Genomic DNA, 23,463 nt, shown 5'->3' on the forward strand with positions numbered 1-23,463 from the left:
AAACTTGCTAAAACCATGGCGATATCAGGAAACGCTGGAACCTCCTTGTTTGGAAGCCAGTCCCAAAGCCAGAGTGGAGGTCACGATAGCACAGACTCTATCACCTGCCCAAGGGCAACAGTGTAAAGATCTGCTGCAACAGAACAGTTCTCGGAGTTGCCGGGGCGTACGCAGGTGGTTGAGCATGACGTGCTGACAGAAGTGCATGTTAGGGTAAACCTTAAGCCCTATAGGATTCCTGAAGCCCGCCATGAGGTGATCTCAACTGAGGTGAAGAGGATGCTGGACCTCAGTGTGATAAAGGAATCAAAGAGCGGATGGTCGAGTCCATCGTTCTCTTGCCAAAGCCCGACGGATGGTGGAGATTTTGTAATGACTACCCCAGGCTGATTGAAGTATACAAGTGTGATGCGTATCCGATGCCCCACGTCGATGAACTCATTGAGGGGCTTGGACCTGCGAGGTACATTACCACCCTTGACCTGATGAAGGGCTACTTACAGATCCCCATGTTCCAGAGGGCCAAGGAGAAGATGGCTTTATCGACACCTTATGGGTGTTTCCAATACACTTGAATGCCTTTCAGACTGCAGGGGGTCCTAGCCAGAGAATCATGGATCGGATCCTAGCCCCACATAAGAAGTATGCCTACCTTAATGACATTGTGGTCTTTAGCCCAGACTGGGCTAGTCATCTACCAAAGTTAAAGGCAATTCTGGATGCTCTGAGGAAGGCAGGGTTTACTATAAATCCAGAAAAAATGTGCCATTGGGAAGGAAGAGGCCAAGTACTTAGGCTATGTCATCGGGAGAGGAAAAATCAAGCCACAAGTCAATAAGGTCGAGGCAATCCAGAACTGGCCACAACCGCTCTCCAAGAAGCAGGTGAGAGCATTTCTTGGAATCGTGGGATATTACTGGCAGTTTATCCAAAATTGTGCCATGATATCCACACCACTTACGGATCTTCTCAAAGGCACCAAATCAACGATGGTGAAATGGACGGTTGAAACGGAGACGGCGTTTCAACAGTTGAAGCTGGCTCTGTGCAAGCAGCCGGTCCTGGTCGCACCAGACTTTAATAAAGAATTCGTGGTCCAGACAGACATTTCAGAAGCTGGCCTAGGAGCCATGCTGTCCCAAGAGATAAATGGTGAAGAGCATCCCATCCTGTATCTGAGCAAGAAGCTCTCTTCCTGCGAGAAACACTATGCTTTAGTAGAGAAAGAAGGCTTAGCCATAAAATGGGCCATAGATACGCTAAGATATTACCCACTAGGCTGAAAGTTTAAGCTAATATAAGGCCATGCCCCTTTGAGATGGTTGAGAGAAAAGAAGGGTAAGAATGCCTGGGTGACTATGTGGTTCTTAGGTCTCCAGGACTTTACTTTTCACGTCGAGCATAGACCCAAGAAGTTACACAGTAACGCTGATTCCCTCTCCAGAATTCCCTGTTTGGTGTCTGAAGGTGCCCAAACCCCCAGCTTTGGGCAGAAGGGGGAATATGTGACAGTCACTGGTGATATATGTGAGAGGAGATACAGTGGTGGCCAAAAGTATTGGCACCCCTGCAATTCTGTCAGATAATACTCAGTTTCTTCCTGAAAATGATTGCAATCACAAATTCTTTGGTATTATTATCTTCATGTAATTTGTCTTTAATGAAAAAACACAAAAAGTGGTCCTAAAGCCAAATTGGATACAATTCCACACCAAACCTAAAAAAGGGGGTGGACAAAAGTATTGGCACTGTTTGAAAAATCATGTGATGCTTCTCTAATTCGTGTAATTAACAGCACCTGTAACTTACCTGTGGCACCTAACAGGTGTTGGCAATAACTAAATGACACTTGCAGCCAGTTAACATGCATTAAAGTTGACTCAACCTCTGTCCTGTGTCCTTGTGTGTACCACATTGAGCATGGAGAAAAGAAAGAAGACCAAAGAACTGTCTGAGGACTTGAGAAACCAAATTGTGAGGAAGCATGAGCAATCTCAAGGCTACAAGTCCTTCTCCAAAGACCTGAATGTTCCTGTGTCTTCCGTGCGCAGTGTCATCAAGAAGTTTAAAGCCCATGGCACTGTGGATAACCTCCCTAGATGTGGACGGAAAAGAAAAATTGACGAGAGATTTCAACGCAAGATTGTGCAGATGGTGGCTAAAGAACCTCGACTAACATCCAAACAAGTTCAAGCTGCCCTGCAGTCCGAGGGTACAACAGTGTCAACCCGTACTATCCGTCGGCGTCTGAATGAAAAGAGACTATATGGTAGGATACCCAGGAAGACCCCACTTCTTACCCCGAGACATAAAAAAGCCAGGCTGGAGTTTGCCAAAACTTACCTGAGAAAGCCTAAAACGTTTTGGAAGAATGTTCTCTGGTCAGATGAGACAAAAGTACAGCTTTTTGGCAAAAAGCATCAACATAGAGTGTACAGGAAAAAAAAGAGGCATTCAAAGAAAATAACACGGTCCCTACAGTCAAACATGGCGGAGGTTCCCTGATGTTTTGGGGTTGCTTTGCTGCCTCTGGCACTGGACTGCTTGACCGTGTGCATGGCATTATGAAGTCTGAAGACTATCAACAAATTTTGCAGCATAATGTAGGGCCCAGTGTGAGAAAGCTGGGTCTCCATCAGAGGTCATGGGTCTTCCAGCAGGACAATGACCCAAAACCCACTTCCAAAAGCACTATAAAATGGTTTGAGAGAAAGCACTGGAGACTTCTAAGGTGGCCAGCAATGAGTCCAGACCTGGTTTAGAGATCTCAAAATGGCAGTTTGGAGAAGGCACCCTTCAAATATCAGGGACCTGGAGCAGTTTGCCAAAGAAGAATGGTCTACAATTCCAGCAGAGCATTGTAAGAAACTCATTGATGGTTACCGGAAGAGGTTGTTCACAGTTATTTTGGCTAAAGGTTGTGCAACCAAGTATTAGCCTGAGGGTGCGAATACTTTTGTCTGGCCCATTTTTGGAGTTTTGTGTGAAATGATCAATGATTTGATTTTTGCTTCATTCTCTTTTGTGTTTTTTCCTTGCAAGCAAATTAAATGAAGATAATAATACCAAAGAATTTGTGATTGCAATCAGTTTCAGGAAGAAACTGAGTATTATCTGACAGAATTGCAGGGGTGCCAATACTTTTGGCCACCACTGTATGTTTCACTACTACACTACAGCCTCAGTGAGCTGAACCTACAAGTTTCTTCAGCATGTTTTGTTTTACCGTTATGCCAGCAAGGCTGTGTTTTTGTGGAACCTGCAGTGCTTAATGCCAATTTAAATAAACCTGCAGATGAAAACATTCCTGTGTCAACTTCTGGAAGCAGCCAAGTGAGTTGTCTTACCACATTGTGCACAGGCTAGTCTAAAAAATGTGTGAAACAACTCACAAAAATTGCCAGGGTTTGGAAGTCCACAACTGCGATGCACATTGCGTGCCTGACAGCTGTCTTGGGGAAAACCATTCTTAAGGTTGTCTACAAGCGTGTTTCAATTCTCCAGCATGCGTGCATCCCTTTCCAAGGTGGGAAGCATGTGGCAAAATTTACTCTTGTAGCGTGAATCTAACAGATTGGCAACCCAGTAGTAAGCACAATTTCTACTCCTAACAATATGGGCAACAAGAAGGCGCTAATGTGTTGGACTCTTCCATGAGTTCCAAGTCCATGGTGTGTTGGTGGCGGGGTAACACTGAAGCTTGTTTCCTCCATCCCTTCCCGCCAACCACGAACAACAGAGAGAGGATCATTATCCTCTTCATCTCTTCACTGTTGCATGACCATCACCTCTTTCTCCTCATCCTCCTCCATTTGTTCCTCGGCTCCTTCACCTGCACTAACAGTCTGTCTAGTACTAAGAGCCCCCCTGGATCACCATAATCCACCCTTCCTTGGCACCCGCCTGTGCGATGACAGTCTGTAACTTAGAGATATTGTTATTCCTTCCGCATCCTCCTCTGCTTCCTCCTCTTCCTCTGGGACCACCACCTCCTCCTCCAGACTATTTAAAGTGTGCTCCAGCAGTGAGATGACCGGAATAGTGATGCTGATAATGGCATCGTCAGCGCTAGCCATCTTAGTAGCCATGTCGAAACAGTGTTGAAGGGTGCAGAAGTCCTTAATCTGTACCCACTCTGCAAATGTGATTTGCACCGTGTCCGTACTGCGCTGGCCCAGGCTATGCAAAATGAGATACTGCGCCAGGGCTCATCGCTGCTGCCACAGTCATTGCAACATCTGCAGATTGGAATTCCACCATGTCGGCACATTGCATATCAACTGGTTAACCGGTAGGGCCAAAGACCTCTGTAGCAATGAAAGTCAATGACCTATTGGGGTGCAAACGGTGCAAGTGAGCACACAGCAACCGGGCTTTCTGCAGCAGCGCATCCAGGCCAGAATAATGGCGGAGAAATAGCTGTACCACCAGATTCAGGACATGATCCATGCAAGGCATTTGTGTGAGGTTGCCCCAGTGTTGGGTCGCCACCAGGTAATCACACATGGCCTTCCCTGGCTTCAGGTTCAGTGGAAATAGCCATTGCTCAAACTCGGCCTGGATAGCTATCCACAACTCTTGAGCTGTGTGACTGCAATCTCCAAGCCATATTAATTTTACCACTGTGTGATTGGAGTAAGTCCTGGCTGTGCAGTATGGATGTAGGGGGGCTTCTACCTCCAGAGGTTGAGGGTGCAGGTGGCGGCCATGGAGGACGTGGGGGAGTCAGAAGCAGTGGAGTGTTAGATACAGAGGTTTGTCCCGCAAGCCTTAGATATTCCAAGACTTCTGGAGCAGCCACTTCCCCCGCCTGACCCCACAGCCACCAGAATCACCCAGTGCCCAGTCAGTGAGATGTAACACTCCTGGCCATGTTTGCTCATTCAGGTGTCTGTGGTGAAATGCACCCTGGCAGACATAGATTTTTTCAAGGAACAGATGATGTTGTCTGTGACATGGTGGTGTAGCGCAGGCACAGCTTTCTTAGAGAAGGAATGGAGACTGGGCAACTGGTACTGGGGGACTACAATGGCCATCAGCTTTTGGAAACTGTCTTTTTCCACCAGGCGAAAAGGCAGCATTTCTGTGGCCAACAGATTTGAGATGGTGGTGTTCAAGCTCTTAGCTTTGGCATGTGTAGGAGGAAACAATATTTTACGTGACCATACTGCGGGACCAAGGGCTGGCTACTGTGCTGAGAGAGGGTGAACACGACAAACTGCTGGACTGTGAGTGAGGTGCAGATGGAGATGTTATGGTGGATTGAGAAAGATGTGGTGTGCTTCATAAAGCAAAAAAAACAGGCATATCAACTTCCGCAACAGCTGACGGGCTCTCGCTCTCCCCAGACCTGTCAGTCACATGTCACTAAATTATGAATCAATATTTATTTGCTGAGATAGTGTGTCTGTAGCATGCTAGTAGCACAAAGAATTTAAATTTTCAAATGTGGAGTCCTGGCTGCAGCAAAAATATGAGCACAAAATATTTATATACTGAAATGTGGCCTTGTTTCAGGACCATACTATCAGCAGAAAGAATGTAGATTTTTAAATATGGACTCCTGCCTGGCCAAAAATTTTACCAGCACAAAATATTTCTATGCACAAATGTCGCCTTGTTTGAGGACCATGCTATTAGTAGAAATAGTTTAGATTTTCAAATGTGGACTCCTGCCTGGCCAAAAATATTACTAGCACAAAATATTTATATACTGAAATGTGGCCTTGTTTCAGGACCATGCTATTAGCAGTGAACTGCTGGACTATGAGTGAGGTGCAGGCAAAGATGTTATGGTGGATTGAGAAAGATGTGGTGTGCTTCATAAAACAAAAACAATAGGCATGTCCACTTCCCCAACAGCTGATGGGCTCTCACTCACCCTGACTGTAGCGGGTAAACAAGTGGAAGTTCTGTGGCCAGAGATTTGTGTGCATAGGCGGATTATAATGAGGGCAATCCGAGCTACCGCCCGGGGCCCCGAGCCTGCAGGGGGCCCGCGGCTCCGGGCGGGGTGTCTAATGCCGGATTGCCCTCATTATATGTGCGGGCCGCCGCGGCACATACCGGTAGCAGTGGCTACTTCTTCATCGGCCGGGCAAGCACTGCAGCAGTTAACTTCCCTGTGCTGGCCCGGCTGCGTCACTGCTAGGAGACACGGCCCTGTGCGCGGCCGTGTCTCCTAGCTGTGACGTCACGCAGTGCGCGCCCGGCCGCGTCACTGCTGCAACGGAGAAGTCAGAGCAGGCAGGAGGAATGGAGCCGGGGGATGGTGAGTGAGTGTATATGTGTATGTATGTATGTGTGTGTGTGTATGTGTATGTGTGTGTATGTGTGTATATGTATGTGTGTATATGTGTGTGTGTGTATGTGTGTGTGTATATGTGTGTATATATGTGTGTGTGTGTGTCTGTGTGTGTCTGTGTGTGTATGTGTGTGTGTGTATATATGTGTATGTATGTATGTTTGTGTATGTATGTGTGTATGTGTATGTGTGTGTGTGTGCAGGCAGATATCATTGTGTGATGTCTGTTTATATGTATTTTTGTGTTTCAAATGTGTTTATGTGTGTATGTATATGTCTGTATATGTTTGTGTGTGTGCGTGACTGCATGCGTGACTGCGTGCGGCCTCCTGCTGAGTATAGTTGGCGCCGTGCGGCCTCCTGCTGTCTCTGGGGGGGCGCCGTGCGGCCTCCCACTATGTATAGATGGTGCTGTGCGGCCCCCTGCTGTGTATAGATGGCGCCGTGCGGCCCTCTGCTGTGTATAGATGGCGCCGTGCGGCCTCCTGCTGTGTATAGATGGCGCCGTGCGGCCTCCTGCTGTGTATAGATGGCGCCGTGCGGCCTCCTGCTGTGTATAGATGGCGCCGTGCGGCCTCCTGCTGTGTATAGATGGCGCCATGCGGCCTACTGCTGTGTATAGATGGCGCCGTGCGGCCTCCTGCTGTGTATAGATGGTGTCGTGCGGCCTCCTGCTGTGTATAGATGGTGCCGTGCGGCCTCCTGCTGTGTATAGATGGTGCCGTGCGGCCTCCTGCTGTGTATAGATCGCGCCGTGCGGCCTCCTGCTGTCTCTGGGGGGGGTGCCGTGCGGCCTCCCGCTGTGTATAGATGGTGCCGTGCGGCCTCCTGCTGTGCATAGATGGCTACGTGCGGCCTCCTGCTGAGTATAGATGGCGCTGTGCGGCCTCCTGCTGTCTCTGGGGGGGCGCCGTATGGCCTCCCGCTGTGTATAGATGGCGCCGTGCGGCCTCCTGCTGTATATAGATGGCTACGTGCGGCCTCCTGCTGAGTATAGATGGCACCGTGCGGCCTCCTGCTGACTCTGGGGGGTGCCCTGCGGCCTCCCACTGTGTATAGATGGCGCCGTGCGGCCTCCTGCTGTGTATAGATGGCGCCGTGCGGCCTCCCGCTGTGTATAGAGGGCTACGTGCGGCCTCCCGTTGTATATAGAGGGCTACGTGCGGCCTCCCGCTGTGTATAGATGGCTACGTGCAGCCTCCCGCTGTGTAGAGATGGCACCGTGCAGCCTCCCGCTGTGTATAGATGGCTACGTGTGCTCAATATTGAGTCATACAATTAATACAATACAATTAATTGAGTCATAAGGCTATGCGCCCACGATACAGAAATGTTCCGGATTTTTTTTGAGCATTTCTGCATCTCCCTGGCAGAAAAAACGCATGTGGATTTTACATGCGGATTGTACATGCGGATTTTACATGCGTTTTCCTGCCAGGGACATGCGGATGTGATGCGTTCTTCACTTGCATTTCCGCATGCGGGTTGACAAGCGATTTTAGCATCACTTGGAAAGTGCTTGACAACTTGGTTACACTATATAAATCCATGCAACCGGCATGGATTTATATAGTGTGACCGTAAAAGAATGGTAAAAAATAAAAAATATATACTTACCTTCTGATGGCCTGCCGACGTCACATGACTAAATGACGTCACGGCAGGTCTTTTTCAGACCATCGCGAGCTGCCGGCAAGCCAGGACGCATTGGATAAAGAAACCGGGGGCCATCAGAAGGCAAGTATAATGTATATTTTTTATTTTATTCTTTTTTTACAGGTTCTATGGTACCCGGGTCTGGAGGAGAGTCTCCTCTTCTCCAAACCCGGGCACCATCCGCACATTGAAACGCATGGATTCCGCATCTACAGATGCAGGGATGCGGATTCCATGCGTTCTAATGCAAGTCAATAGCGGCGAAAACGCTGCGCTTCCGCAAAATAATTGGTAATGGTGCGGATTTTTCCGCAGCGGAAATTTCCGCAGCATGTACACAGCACATGCGGATTATCATTGGGGAACATGGCAGACCTTCTACCAAGCGTTTTTTAAGCATTTCTGCAGCGGAATTGCTGCTGCGGAAAAGCTTAAAAAACGCATAGTGGGCACACAGCCTAAAAAAAAAATATTATAATTAATATTGTGCCAAATTAATTTCACGTGAACTATCACATGATCTATCACAGGGGATCATGTGACATGTCACGTGATACATCAGGTGTGTGTGTGTGTGTAAGGGGGGGGGCCCGCGCCTTCTAAACTGCCCGGGGCCCTTGCTACTCTTAATCCACCCCTGCTTGTGTGAGAACACTTGCCATGGTGATGGAGGAGGAGGAAGCAGCAGATGCGGTTGATGCGGAGGCTTGTGGTTGGTGAGGCCCGCTAGTTCGCATTTTAGCGCAGTGAGATTCCCAGACTAATGCATGCTGATCGCACATGTGCCAGTTCATGCATGTAGTAGTCAAATTATTGCAATTTTTGCCTCTACTGAGTATTTTTTGGATAGGATAAGACGGTGCTTGTTCTTTGGAGCTTTCACTAACATTATCACCTACCCCACATACACCTTGAACATGAAGCCTATTTCCCCTTCCACCACAATCTTGCTTTTTTCCACTCATGTTGGATGTACCCTTCCCCTCTTTTAACCAGCTGTTTCACAACCCTGGGCCCAGACCTGTCAGTCACATGTCACTAAATTACCAATCAGTAATTATTTGCTGAGATAGTGTGTCTGTAGCATGCTAGTAGCACAAAGAATTTAGATTTTCAAATGTGGACTCCTGTCTGGCCAAAAATATTACCGGCACGAAATATTTCTATGTACAAATGTGGCCTTGTTTCAGGACCATGCTAATAGCAGAAATTTAGATTTTCAAATGTGGACTCCTGTCTAGCCAAAAATATTACCGGCACGAAATATTTCTATGCACAAATGTGGCCTTGTTTCAGGACCACGCTAATAGCAGAAAGAATGTAGATTTTCAAATGTGCAAATTTAACAAAAAAGGTCCATATATACAGTGGTGGCCAAAAGTATTGGCACCCCTGCAATTCTGTCAGATAATACTCAGTTTCTTCCTGAAAATGATTGCAATCACAAATTCTTTGGTATTATTATCTTCATTTAATTTGTCTTCAATGAAAAAACACAAAAAGAATTGTCCTAAAGCCAAATTGGATATATTTCCACACCAAACCTAAAAAAGGGGGTGGACAAAGGTATTGTACGAATATTAAAAAAAGTTCTGGCTCACGGATCACATATACGTTTTTCAGAAAATACTGCCATTTCTGGCCTCCATTAAAATATTTTTTCAGTGTGTCAGTGAAGCTATTGACACCAGTTTGCTGTTCAAAATAGTTACCTACAGGCCAGCTACTGTGGTTTGTTCGTCACACAGATCACATATAAGTTCGCTCCAAATTTAGCCATTTGTAGTGAGCGTGGAAGATATTGTCCTCCATTTAAAATGGGCAAGGGACGGGGAACTGGACGTGATGGTGATGGTGCATGCAGAGGCCAAGGCCGTGGGCAAGCTGAAACTGTGCCACAAAAAACACCCACATCGTCTCGCTCGACATTCCTGTCCCAATTAAAAGGGGACCACAGAACACCACTATTGAACACAGAGCAGTGTGAAAAGGTTATTGGTTGGATAGCAGATAATGCTAACAGTCACTTAGCCGCCGCCACCACCACCCTGTCTTCCACACGGTCAAGTCTCAGTAGCCGTGAGTCTGGACCACATATTCCTCACCCTCAACCTCCTTCCTCCCACCATGCCGAGTGCCCAGAGACAACTGATCCCACACTTGGACACTCCAAAGAGCTGTTCACTTTTCCATTTAAAGATTCGGGCCTCTCGCCCGGTCCACTTGAAGCGGGGCAAGAGGAGATCGGGAGAGTGGGAAAGGTGGGAAAGTGTCACAAGAGGTGGACGATGATGAGACACAATTGCCAGAAAGTCAGGAGGAGGACCAGGGTGCGGAAGTGGAAGACGAGGTCGTGGATGATATAGTAACTGACCCAACCTGACAGGAGGACATGCAGAGCGAGGAGAGCAGCACACAGGGGGAAGGAGGCAGAGCACCCCAACAGACAGGAAGAAGCAGTGTGGTGGCCGCAGACAGAAGGTAGGCAACCGATCCCCGTAACACCAACACTACAGAAGCTGCCAGTACAACTGTTAGGTCTTCCCGAGTCTGGTTGTTTTTTAAAGACTCTGCCGATAACCCCATAAAGGCCATTTTAACCACCTGCCAGGCCAGCATCAGCAGGGGTAGCAAAACTACCATCCTGACCGCCAGCAACATGATCAGGCACATGGCAGCAAAGCACCCGACTTTGTGGGCTGAACCCCAGGGTCCAGGAACAGTGTCTGCGGGTAGCACCACTGCTTCTTCCACTGTTGTGCATGCAAGCCAATCCCCTGTCCATGGTGCATGCGAAGATGCCTCCTGCCTTGCACCTGTCATTTCACACTCTCAGGTAGCAGCATCAGGAAGCACGTCTACGTCCTTGTCGCAGCGCAGCGTTCAGTTGTCCATACCCCAGTCCTTGGTACACAAGCGCAAATACTCAGCCAATGCCCCACAGGTCATACTACTAAATTCCCACATTTCGCGACTGCTTGCGCTCGAAATGTTGCTTTTTATGCTCGTGGAGATGGAAGCATTCTGCAACCTTATGGCAGCGGTCGTCCCTCGGTACTCTTTCCCCAGCAGCCACTATTTCTCCCGGTGTGACGTCCCCGCATTGCAAAAGCACGTGTCCCAAAACATTAGCCGCTCCCTCAACAACACAGTTACCGGGAAAGTTCACCTAACCATGGACATGTGGACAAGTGCTTGCGGGCAGGGAAAGTACATCTCACTGATGGCACACTGGGTTAACATAGTGGAAACCGGGACCCAGTCGGACCTTGGGACGGAATACGTCCTCCCGACGCCAAGGATTGCGGGCCCTAAGTCAATCAGGGTTGCCCCCACAGTCTACAGCTCCTGCACCTCATCCTCCTCAGCCTTCTCCTCCTCTTCAGCCTCCATCTCCAAAATTACAACATCAGTCACAAGCTGGAAGCACTGCAGCACTGCCTCGGCCAAGTGGCAACAGGCTGTGCTGAAGCTAATATGCTTAGGTGACAAACCGCACAATGCTAAAGAGTTGTGGACAGCTCTGAAAGAGCAGGCAGATCTGTGGCTCACACCGCTGAACCTAAAGCCAGGCATGGTCGTGTATGGCAATGACTGGAACCTGGTGGCGGCTCTGAGACGAGCTCATACACGTACCATACCTGGCCCATGTGCTTAACCCTGTAGTTCAGCGGTTTCTCAAATTCTACCCGGAGCTGCCGGATCTGCTTGCTAAAGTACGCCGTCTGTATGCCCATTTTAGAAAATCACCTACAGCTTCCGCCGCCCTTGCCGTGTTTCAGCAGTGTTTGCAGCTTCCGGCTCACAGACTGGTGTGTGATGTCCCCACACGTTGGAACTCTACACTGCAGATGTTGGGAAGCTTTAGACGGTACTACCTGCACAACTGTTATACCGTCTGTTCAGCGTGGATGGCCTGAGGACAGAGAGGAGGAGGAGGAGAGCATGGTCACTCGTCCTCTTGGTGAGGACACAGAAGTCTTGCCTGTTAGCAGTCTGGCACGCATGGCTGAGTTTATGTTACGCTGGCTTTCCCATGACCCTCGCGTTCTCAAAATTTTGGGTGACGGTCATTATTGGTTGGTCACACTTCTAGACCCACGCTACAAGGAGAACTTTATATCTCTTATTCCTGAGGTGGACAGGTCTACAAAAATGGGGCAGTATCAGAAGGCAGTTGTTGCGGAACTATTTAAAAAATTCCCATCTGAAAACGCTGACGGCAGAGGTCACAGTTCGTTGGAGAACCAAGGAATACAGGCGAGAGAGACACAACTCCAGTCCAGCAGAGGCAGGGGAACACTGTCAAAGTTCTGGAAGAATTTTCTCAGCCCCTCCCATCGCACAGGCCCTGAGGCGCCGGGTACTCTCGCAAGGAGTGCAAAGTTTGGGAAAATGCTGAGGGAGTACCTTGCCGTACCAACGTCCTCCGTGATTCTTCTGTGCCTTATAATTATTGGGTATCCAAGCTGGAGACGTGGAATGAACTGGCTATCTACACCTTGGAGGTCCTGGCCTGCCCCACAGCTAGCGTTTTATCAGAGCAGGATTTTAGTGCCGCTGGTGGAATTATAACTGATAAGCGCATCCACCTGTCAACTGAAAATGCTGACAAGCTGACTCTTATAAAAATGAACAAGGGCTGGATTGGGCCAGACTTCTCAACACCACCGAATGATAGCAGCGTAACATAAATTCAAATCTAGTGCCTTTTTTTGTGAGTTGTATTCCCATGCACCTTTTTACACCCACACATGGGTGCACGCTTCCTGATTTTGGCTATTTGCTCTTGTCCTCCTCCTTCTCCTCATCCTCATCCTCCACCACCATATCACCAGGGTGACCGTGGTCCATGATGCAACACCCACATAATTTTTTTAAAGGGTCTTTATGATGCCTGTAAAAAAAATTTTTTATACAGTATGTTCAAGTATACCCCCCAGGGGTAAATGTTTTTCAGCCCATACACTTAGTGCATGGGCATTAAAAGTATAGGAGACCCGCTCCTTTCTAATGGGAATATTTTTTTATGAGGCCCTCCTCCACGTCTCTTCCAAGGATCATTGGAGTGCCTCACAATTTTTCTTCAGCCCTTGCATTCACTGCATAGGTAAACACAATGGGAGACCCACTTCCTAATAATGGGAACATTGTTTTCAGGAGGCCTTCTGACCTCCATGTCTCTTCCAAGGGGCATTGGAGTGCCTCCAATTTTTTGGCAAACCTTGCATTCACTGCATTGGCAAACACAATGGGAGACCGAGTTCCTAATAATGGGAACATTTTTTTTCAGGAGGCCTTCCTCTACGTCTCTTCCAAGGGGCATTGGAGTAGGTCCAAATTTTTGGCAGCCCTTGCATTCACTGCATAGGCAAGCAGTATTGGAGATCCACTTCCTAATAATGGGAACATTGTTTTCAGGAGACCCTCCTTTAAGTCTCTTCAAAGTGGTATTGGGGTGTGTCCAAATCTTCAAAGGGGTATTGGGGTGCGTCCAAATTTTGGGCAAACCTGCCACTCACTGCATACGCAATAACAGTATAGGAGACCCAATCTTTAGTAATGGGAACAACAAAGCATAGCCGGCTGATGGCTCTCTAAGAATAGCGAGGGACGACTGCTGGCCCTTTAAGAATAGTAAAGGTCTCCTGAAGGCCATATAAAAATAGGCTTTGTGACTTTCAGAGTCCCTCCTTCATAAATGAAACAGGATGTGTCTGATCATGTCTCACACATCACCATGGCCAGATAAGGTTGTAAAATGCTAAAATGACATTTCCTAGTGAATTCATTTGTCACGGTTGAAAGCAATGCAAAAGTGCAAAAATGCATCAAAAACACTACGTGTTAACATAGCCCAAGCTGTGGAGGAGTAATTTTTTTTGGGGTTATTTATTTTGCCTTATGTACAAGTCATTATCCTGGAAAGGATGTTCCTTAACATATTTCCCAGGAAAATTCATTTTGGTTTCGGTTTTGTATGTTTTATTGTGAGTCCGTAAAAGTGGCATAATACCTCTGACAACATTGTTGACAGCAGTGACCTGGGAGTCAGAAATGCTTCCAGGGGTCTTCCCCATGCAGTTCCCGTGTCATTTGAGCACTGTTTCCATCGATTTGAGCAATTTTAAGGCTCTCTGTAGACCGCCGGAGGGAGCCGCCTGAAAAATGCTTGAGTTTCCCATAGACTTACATTGGGCTCCTTGCTCGCGTCAAGCACCCGAATATTCCAATGTGCTCAACCCGAGCAATGAGCACCCGATCATTTTAGTTCTCGCCCATCACTAATTACCAGCACAAAATATTTCTTTGCACAAATGTGGCCTTGTTTCAGGACCATGCTGTTAGCAGAAATAATTTATATTTTCAAATGTGGACTCCTGCCTGGCCAAAACTATTACCATCACAAAATATTTATATACTGAAATGTGGCCTTGTTTCAGGACCACGCTACCAGCAGAAAATAATTTAGATTTTGAAATGTGGACTCCTGCCTTGCCAAAAATATTACCAGCACAAAATATTTCTATGCACAAATGTGGCCTTGTTTCAGGACCATGGTATTAGCAGAAATTATTTAGATTTTCAATCCCACCCCCCCATTTCCATATAGATTGTAGGCTTGAGAGCCTCTTGTAAATGTTGAAATGTAATACATTATATTGTTTATATTGTCTGTATATGTCCCTACTTAATTGTAAAGTGCTGCGGAATATGTTGCCGCTAGATAAATAAACATTATTATAAAAATTATTATTAATTGTGGACTCTTGCCCGACCAAAAATATTACCAGCACAAAATATTTATATCCTGAAATGTGGCCTTGTTTCAGGAGCATGCTAATAGCAGAAAAGAATTTAGAGACTTTCAAATGTGGACTCCTGCCTGGCCAAAAATATTACCAGCACAAAATATTTCTATGCACTAGTGCGGCTTTGTTTCAGGACCACGCTAGTAGCACAAAGAATTTAAAATTTCAAAAGTGGACTCCTGCATGGAGCACAATATTAGCAGCACAACAGAGTTATATGCTGAAATGTGGCCTGGTGTCTCTGGACCACACAATTAGCAAAAATGATTCATCTGCTGTAAGGTTGATTGCACAGCCACACAGGAACCTATCTATCTATCTAAACTAGCTGACTGACAATCTGCCACCAAGCTAACTATTTCCCTATCCAGTAGCAGCAGCAGGAGCAGCCTGTCTGCGTTGTTACACTGACAAAATGGCGCCAAAACAATATGTCCGCTCTTCATATGGAGAGGGACATGTGACTTTGGCAGCCAATGACACAAGCCCTTTGTCTGGATGTTGTGGATGGTTTATGCGCCCTGATTGGCTGATGGAATTTCCACCCATTAAGTTAAAAAAAAAAAAATTAAGAATAACAGTCCGCCGCTCCTCTGACAACTCCACACCCCCTCCCCTCATCAAGCACGCCCCCCCCGCTCATCATATGACGCGCCCCCTGGGGCGGTGGGGTACTCGGAAGCTGGGCGGTCAGTTCTATCGGGGTAGTCACGATGGCGTGACCGGGCCCAGTTGGGGAAATAAAGAAAAGGGGAATAAAGTTTTGGGGATAATGTTTCGTGACACCACCAGTGGTATGTGGCTATAGGTGGCTGCTGCTGCTGTTCAGATCCAGTGGGGCTGTTGGTGATACAGCAAAGATGATTCAGCTTTCCACGGGTAGAGCTAGGCCTCAGGCAGTTAAATGGGAGATCTAGGATGTTGGTGTTGTGGTGCAAGGCAGGTGACGCAGCAATTAAGTCTAGGACACAGCGGGTTGCAGTCTTCAAGTTTTTACTCACAGTTATTAAGATGCTCCAGGTTACAACTGCCAGATTATAACCGCCCGCCGAGTCCTGTGTCCTCCGGGGAAGTGATCCAGTCAATTCTCAGATAACTTAGGTGCACTTGATCGGGACCCCCTTCTTATGTACCTTCCCAGGTCATCTCTCTGCGCTGAATCTCGCCCTCCTGCCCTGCGCCTCACACACAGTGTCCCGAGCCAGTGGCCGTGGGCCTTGTTGGGTGACGTCTTTTTCTTTTCTGTCCCCTTTGTCCTATATGGCCACCTTTTCAGTGAATGTGTGTGGTGTTCGGCTACGGCACGTGAAGATACTGCAACCTCCGGTTTGCTAGCTGAGTCTTGCAGTCCTCCACTAGTCTGGGGCCGGTCCCCTACTGAGGCCTGATCCCTTCACGGTCAGTGTGAACTCTGGCGCACGGGTGGACTCCGCACTTCCCGTGCCCCTAGGATCCTCTCTCTCTCTGGAGCCCTCCTCACTGCTCCGGTCTTCTCTCCTCACTCTCCTACTCACTGAACTCCTGCTCCAAGGACTGGAACCAGGAATGGCTCCGAACTCCTTCTAGATGTTTCTACTCTTCCTTTTATACTCTTCTTTCAGTGCTCCCCTAAACTACTTCCTCCACCCACCTCCTCTACTTAGTTCCACCTTCCAAACAGGGACCGAGTCTGTGCTCTCCCTCAGGAGCTATCTGGACCCTCCCTCAGGAGTGGTGTAGTGTTGGATGTGAGTGTTTGGGTCCCGGGTAGTACTCCCTCCTTACCTGAGAGTGGGGTACCAGACCTCTGGCTGAGATGCAGTATTTCTGTGGCAACTGGACCCGCAGGAGCGCCACACATACATTACCACTATCCTAGCCAAAGTCCTGAAAAAAATATTAGTGAAAACGCAATCATTTACCGCATTTTTTAGAATTTCAATAAAAACGCCCGGGAGTCCAAACACGAATCCGAATGTGCAATGTTCGTACCGACTTTGAGATTGGCGAACAAGTTTGCTCATCTCTAGTGATGTATAGATGTATTGATGATGGTTCTGGTGATCTATTCATGTACTCTTGGTGTTTCTGCTAATTTATTCATGTCCTGATGATGACTTATGTGTAGTATTCCAGTATTGAGGATGGCTCTTGGACTATGTTCATGCACTGATGCTGGCTCTGGTTCTGTATTCAAGTACTGATGGTGATTATGATTGACTCGCCCACTGGGCCGTGGGGCACCCGGAACCGGGCTTCAGTGCGATGCTGGGAGTAGTAGTGGCAACCCGATCCCGTGGCTCAGGGTGGTCAGACCAAATGCTGTGCCAGTCTATTTTTAGAGCTATGAATGTCCGACTACGCCACCCGTGGATTGCGGTCAAGGATGACCGCCGCTGCAAGGCAGACGGCTGAGGCTGGTGTTAGTGTGCAGCACAGGGATAGGATAACTACCCACGGGAAGAGTATAGCCTCAGGGCAGTGTAAGAGGATGCTGGGGGTGGTGGTGCAGGTGCAGCATAAATAACACAGAGTCCAATGGTGCAGTTCAGGCCTTTTACTCACAGTTGGTATCCAAGTCACTTCTGTCAGCAATGACTGCCCAAGCCGTGCTGCGTCCACCAGGTGAGGGGCTCGGTCAACCTCCAGGCAGTTGAGGAGTATGGCACAGGACTCCCTTCTATCCTTTCTCTGGGTTCTCGTGCCCCACCAGTGACCATGCTTCTGTCCAGCTGCCTCAGGCCTTCTCTTGGTGAAACTTGGCGCCAGTTTCCCTGACCCTATGTGGTGCCTTCCTAGTGGGTGTAGCAGGGGGTCGCACCAATAGATGATCACGACCTCCGGTTTTTGGCTGAGGGATAATTTACCTCCACCAACTTGGGAATCCGGTACCCTTCCACGGCCTGACCCTTCACCCGATATTACGCGGGTTTGCAACGGTTGCTGTCCATTCTGCTCTCTTAGGGTCCTTTCTGCCTTCTTGTTTCTGGAGCCTTTCTACTCCTCTGTCTTTCCTCTTTCCTTCCTTCTCCTTCTCCTCTCTGGCCCCGGCCTTTTCTCTAGGCCTGCCTTCTGAGCAGAGCTCCTACAGAGCCCCTGCTCCCTGTCACTTCTCCACTGTACAGACCTCTGAACTAAGATGGCTCCCACCTTTTATCTGCTTCTGTGTGTCTGAGCCCAGGTGACCTGCACCCAATGAGCTCCTTCCTATGCTCCAGAAACCGTCCCCTACTGCTCCTACATCACTGGGTTCTCTCCCCCCTCCCCACTCCAGCCAGGGACATGGTCAGTTGTGCCTGCAATTATATGGGAGCACCGTCGAGCTGTCCCCCGGAAATGGGGTGTGTGTAAGTGTATGTATGCAGCTAACTGAGCCCTGGTCCACACTCCATCCTTACCTGCGAGTGGAATATCACACCTCTGGTTGAGGTGCAATACCCCTGTAGCAACCGAACCCTCGGGGCGCTACATTATCATCTATTGATGTACTAACGATGGTTGTGATTTATTCAATACTGATTGTTGTTCTGGTGATATACTCACGTATTGATAAAGGTTCTTGTTTTGTATTCATGAACTGATGGTGCTGCTGGTGCTGTTTTCATGAACTTATGATGGTTTAGTTAATGCATTCATGAACTGATTGTGGTTCTGCTGTTGTATTCATGTACTAATGGTGCACATTACTTTTATTTTATGAGTGATGCAGGGGCATGTGTGTCACCCTGGCCTGGATGCCACAAATGTTTAATAAAGCTGTGTCTGAGAGCAAGGGGGAGGTTCCCTGGTTAGGTACCATTAGCTTGCAGCACCTCCTGTCCCAGGCCAGTAGGGGGAGCAGGCTGCCCCTATAAAAGCTGGAACTGGGGGCAGGGTTAGGGAGAACTGGACGACCTGTCTCTGAAGTGAGAGGCATCCCAGAGAAGGGAGAGTCAGTTCAGCTGTAGCTGAGGAGGTCGTGTGGCAGTAGAGGAGCCACGAGCCAGGGACGGAAGGCGAGGTGAGCCTGTCCTGGCTGAGAGAGAAACTGATCTACCGGACTTTGGTGTCCGAGGCTGTTAGGATTCCAAGTCCTACAGCAAATAACCAGCCCGCAGGGGATTGTATGTCCCTTGGCCTAAGAAGCCCGGAGGTTCTGCCACAGCAGAAGGGACCAGCAAAGCTGCACCTGGCCAAGAGTAGAAAGGGACCCAAGTTGCAAGCCATACGGGCGAGAAGACACGGTGAGCTCAGGAACGTGGGCTGTTATACCACAAGTAGGGAAATAGCCAGAAAGAGCGCAGAGAGCAAGGTAGGCCTTCACCCTCACCCTGACCAGGAGGGCTTCCCACTTGTTCTCAGACATCCAGGCCCCTTCCTAGCTGGGACGTTTTTGGGTCGTCTCACCTGTTCCAATAAAGACCCTGAACTGTTCAAGAGGCCTCCGTTTCCTAGCTCTTGAAATCGGAATCATCCCCTCCATCATCCACTTACACTGCCCTGGGGCTACACTCCTCCCGTGGGGAGTTATACTACTCAGTGCTGCACACTTACATCTGCCCCAGCGGTCTGCACTGCAGCGGCAGTTATCCCTGACCGCAATCCACGGGTGGCGTAGTCGGAACTTCCCATACATATATCAAAAGACGGTTCCCCTTTAAGCCTGACACCCTGAGCACGGGACCGGGTCGCCACTACTACGCCCCATCCGGAGGCCCGGCCCTGAGTACCCCACGGCAAAGGGGGCGAGTCACATGTACCTAGGTGTGGTCTGCAAGGGCGTGTTTTCCCTCCAACAAACAGCCAATAGAAAAAACTTTCTATAGTAGCACAAGCATGGTAGACCTTCAGGAGGCACCCATCTGCCCTAACCATTGTCTTATGAGTAATATTCCACAGTTGCTGCTGACCACGATAACTGAGGTGCTTTATCTTCCTCTTGCAGACCTAGCTTTCACTGAGTCAGTTAGGAGTGGATGTCAGCTGTATAATACAAGTTGCACATCCTTTGCATTGGGTGGCCTAAGCTCTTGAGCTTGCTCCATACATGTGCACCTTACATGTGCCTTATATATATATGGCAAATTATTGGAAGATGTTAAGATAATACTATTTTTAATGAGTTATATATCACTAAGAATAATATCAGATTTTTATCTTTTATAGTTGTATAGAATTATGTTCCCATTTGCTTATTAAGAAAGAAATATTTAACATTTACATATTTAAAAAGCAGTTTGAAAACAAGTCTTTAAGCTAATGTAATGTACTGTAATGGTTACATTTAAGAGGCACATAACGTGTACAATGAAGCAACTTAAAATTATAATCATTAATATGCAATGGGATGTGTGTAAAAATCCAGAAGTAGTGATAAACCATATATTTCATGTACGGTAATATATATATAGTTTAGCTACTCACATCTATTTCACTTTTAGGCTGTGTGCCCACTATGCGTTTTTTAAGTGTTTCTGCAGCGGCAATTCTGCTGCAGAAACGCTTAAAAAATGCTTGGTAGAAGATCTGCAATGTTCCCCAATGATAATCCGCATGTCCTGTGCACATGCTGCTGAAATGGTAGTGCTGCGGAAAAATCCGCAGCACTACCTATTATTTTGCGTAATCGCAGCGTTTTCGCCGCCATTGACTAGCATTGAATCTCTTAATATCCGCATGACTACATGTGCACATGCGGATATTAAGCGATTCAATGTGCAGATGGTACCCGGGTCTGGAGAAGAGGAGACTCTCCTCCAGACCCGGGTACCATAGTACCTATAAAAAAAAAAGAATTAAAATAAAAAATATACATTATACTCACCTTCCAATGGCCCACGGTCTCCATAGCAATGCTTCCTGGCTCCCCAGCAGCTCGCGATGGTCTAAAAGGACCTGCCATGACGTCATTTAGTCATGTGACGGGTCACACGACAGCTGACGTTGGCGGTCGCATGACCTGTCACATGACTAAATGACGTCATGGAAGGTCCTTTAACATAACCACGAGACACCAGGAAGACCGAACGCACCAGAGAAGGAGTCCGGGGGCCATCGGAAGGTGAGTATATGTTTTTTTGGGGTTTTTTTTTACCATTTTTTTATTTTTTTTGCATGGATTTATATAGTGTGACCAAGTTGTCAAGCACTTTCCAAGTGATGCTAAAATCGCTTGGAAAGCGCTTGACAATCTGATCAAAACGCTTCACTTATGCTTGTCCCTGGCAGGAAAAACACATGTAAAATCCACATGCGTTTTTTCTGCCAGGGAGATGCAGAAACGCTCAGGAAAAATCCGTAGCATTTCTGCATCGTGGGCACTTAGCCTTATAGTAGTCGACATAAAGAATCTTTCATTCTTTGAAACTTAATGAAATCCTCCCATGTCAAAAGGTAACAGTATTTGAACAATTTAAACTTCATTTTCCAGACTACTGTACAGTGGGGAAAATAAGTATTTGATCCCTTGCTGTTTTTGTAAGTTTGCCCACTGACAAAGACATGAACAGTCTATATTTTTAAGGATAGGTTAATTTTAACAATGAGAGATAGAATATCCCCCCAAAAAAATCAAGAAAATCAAGTTGTATAAATTAGATACATTTTTTTGCATTTTGCAGTGAGAAATAAGTACCATATTTTTCGGACTATAAGACGCACCCCAAATTTTGAGGTGGAATATAGAAAAAATACATATTTTTATAAGATGGGGGTCCATCTTATAGTCTTAATAGGTACAGTATCTTACCTGGGGGGTGGTGGAGCAAGGGTCACAGGAGGCAGGGTCCTTCAGGAATCCGGTGCTCCAGCAGAGGGGAGTTGTGGTGGAGCAGGATTGCAGGGCCCTCCGTTCCCTTCCTCAAGAACCTGGTGGCTGCAGCAGAAGAGATGGGGGGGGGCCGGTGCCTGGCTGGGTGTCGGGTCCTGGCTGAGGCCCAGTGCATGGCTGGGGGCCGGCTGAGGCCCGGTGCATGGCTGGGGGCCGGGCCCTGGGCCTGTCTGAGGGCCGGGGCCAGTGTTTGGCAATAGGGGCCTGCCTGCCTGAGGGCTGGGACCAGGGTCTGGCTGCGTGCCGCCATGGCCTGCCTGGGGACTGGGACTGCTCGTGGTGGTGGCGGTGGCAGCAGCAAAGGAGGAGGAGGTGAGATGCTGTGGGTGTCTGGCTGGGTGCTACGGGTGTCTGGCTGGGAGCCGCGGGTGTCTGACTGGGGGCCGCGTGTGTTTGGCTGGGTTGGACTGGATGCAGGCAGTGTCTTGCTGCAGGCCGGGGCAGTGAGCAGCGCAGGTTTCTGGTGTGCGGGGCCATCTTCCTGAAGTTGTGTTCTACAGGAAAATGGCCACCCGAGCTACAAGTCAGCGCATGCGCCGGCTCGGGTGGCCATTTTCCTGTGGATCACAGCTTCAGGAAGTGGAAGCGCACACCGGAAACCTGCGCCGCTCACCGCCCTGGCCCGCAGCCAGACACTGCCCGCATCAAGTCCAACCCACGCTGGCCCCCAGCCAGACACCCGCAGACCCCAGCCAGACACCCGCAGCATCTCAGCTCCTCCTCCTTTGCTGCCGCCGCCGCCACCACCACCACCTTGAAGGAGGGAGATCCCGCTCCACCACCACCACAGGTACGCAACGTTCGGACCATAAGACTCACTCCCCATTTTACTCCCAAATTTGGGGGAAAAAAAGTGCGTCTTATGGTCTGAAAAATACAGTATTTGATCCCTTTGGCAAACAACACATAATTGGTGGCAAAACCCTTGTTGACAAGCACAGCAGTCAGACATTTTTTGGACTTGATGATGAGGTTTGCGCACATGTCAGGAGGAATTTTGGTCCACTACTCTTTGCAGATCATCTCTAAATCATTAAGATTTTGAGGCTGTTGCTTGACAACTCGGAGCTTCAACTCCCTCCATAAGTTTTCTATGGGATTAAGGTCTGGAGACTGGCTTGGCCACGCCATGACCTTATTGTGCTTCTTTTTGAGCCACTCCTTTGTTGCCTTGGCAGTATGTTTTGGGTCATTGTGTTGCTGGAAGACCCAGCCACGACCCATCTTCAATGCTCTTAATGAGGGAAGGAAGTTGTTGGCCAAAATCTCGCAATATATGACCCCATCCATCTTCCCTTCAGTATGGTGCTGTAGTCATGTCCCCTTTGCAGAAAAGCACCCCCAAAGTATAATGTTCCTCCCACCATGCTTCACGGTTGGAACAATGTTCTTAGTGTTGTACTCATCCTTCTTCTTCCTCCAAACACAGCAAGTTGAGTTAATGCCAAAGAGCTCAATTTTTGTCTCATCTGACCACAGCACCTTCTCCCAATAACTCACAGAATCATCCAGGTGTTCATTGGAAAACTTCAGACGGGCCTGCACATGTGCCTTCTTGAGAAGGGGGACCTTGCGGGCATTGCAGGCTTTTAAACCTTTAAGGCGTAATGTGTTACCAATGGTTTTCTTGGAGACTGTGGTCCCAGCTGCCCATTCCAGCTTTGTGCAGGTCTATGATCTTGTCCCTGACTAGGGATCAGCGAACATTTCAATGTTCCATTCGAAAAAGTTTGCCAAACATATTGATATTTGCCGAATTTATTTGCCGAATGTTCATCGAACATTTCCGAATCCCATAGGAGTCAATGGGGGGACCAAAAAAATGCATATACAACACCTAGAAACGGGACCAAAAGCTGCCAAAATGGGGCGGCTGATGGTTATTGAAAATCAATTTAGAGTTT

Source organism: Phyllobates terribilis, unplaced genomic scaffold (assembly GCF_046119375.1).
Source record: "Phyllobates terribilis strain yellow unplaced genomic scaffold, ASM4611937v1 Scaffold_4__5_contigs__length_816908805, whole genome shotgun sequence".
NCBI classification, from domain to species: domain Eukaryota; kingdom Metazoa; phylum Chordata; class Amphibia; order Anura; family Dendrobatidae; genus Phyllobates; species Phyllobates terribilis.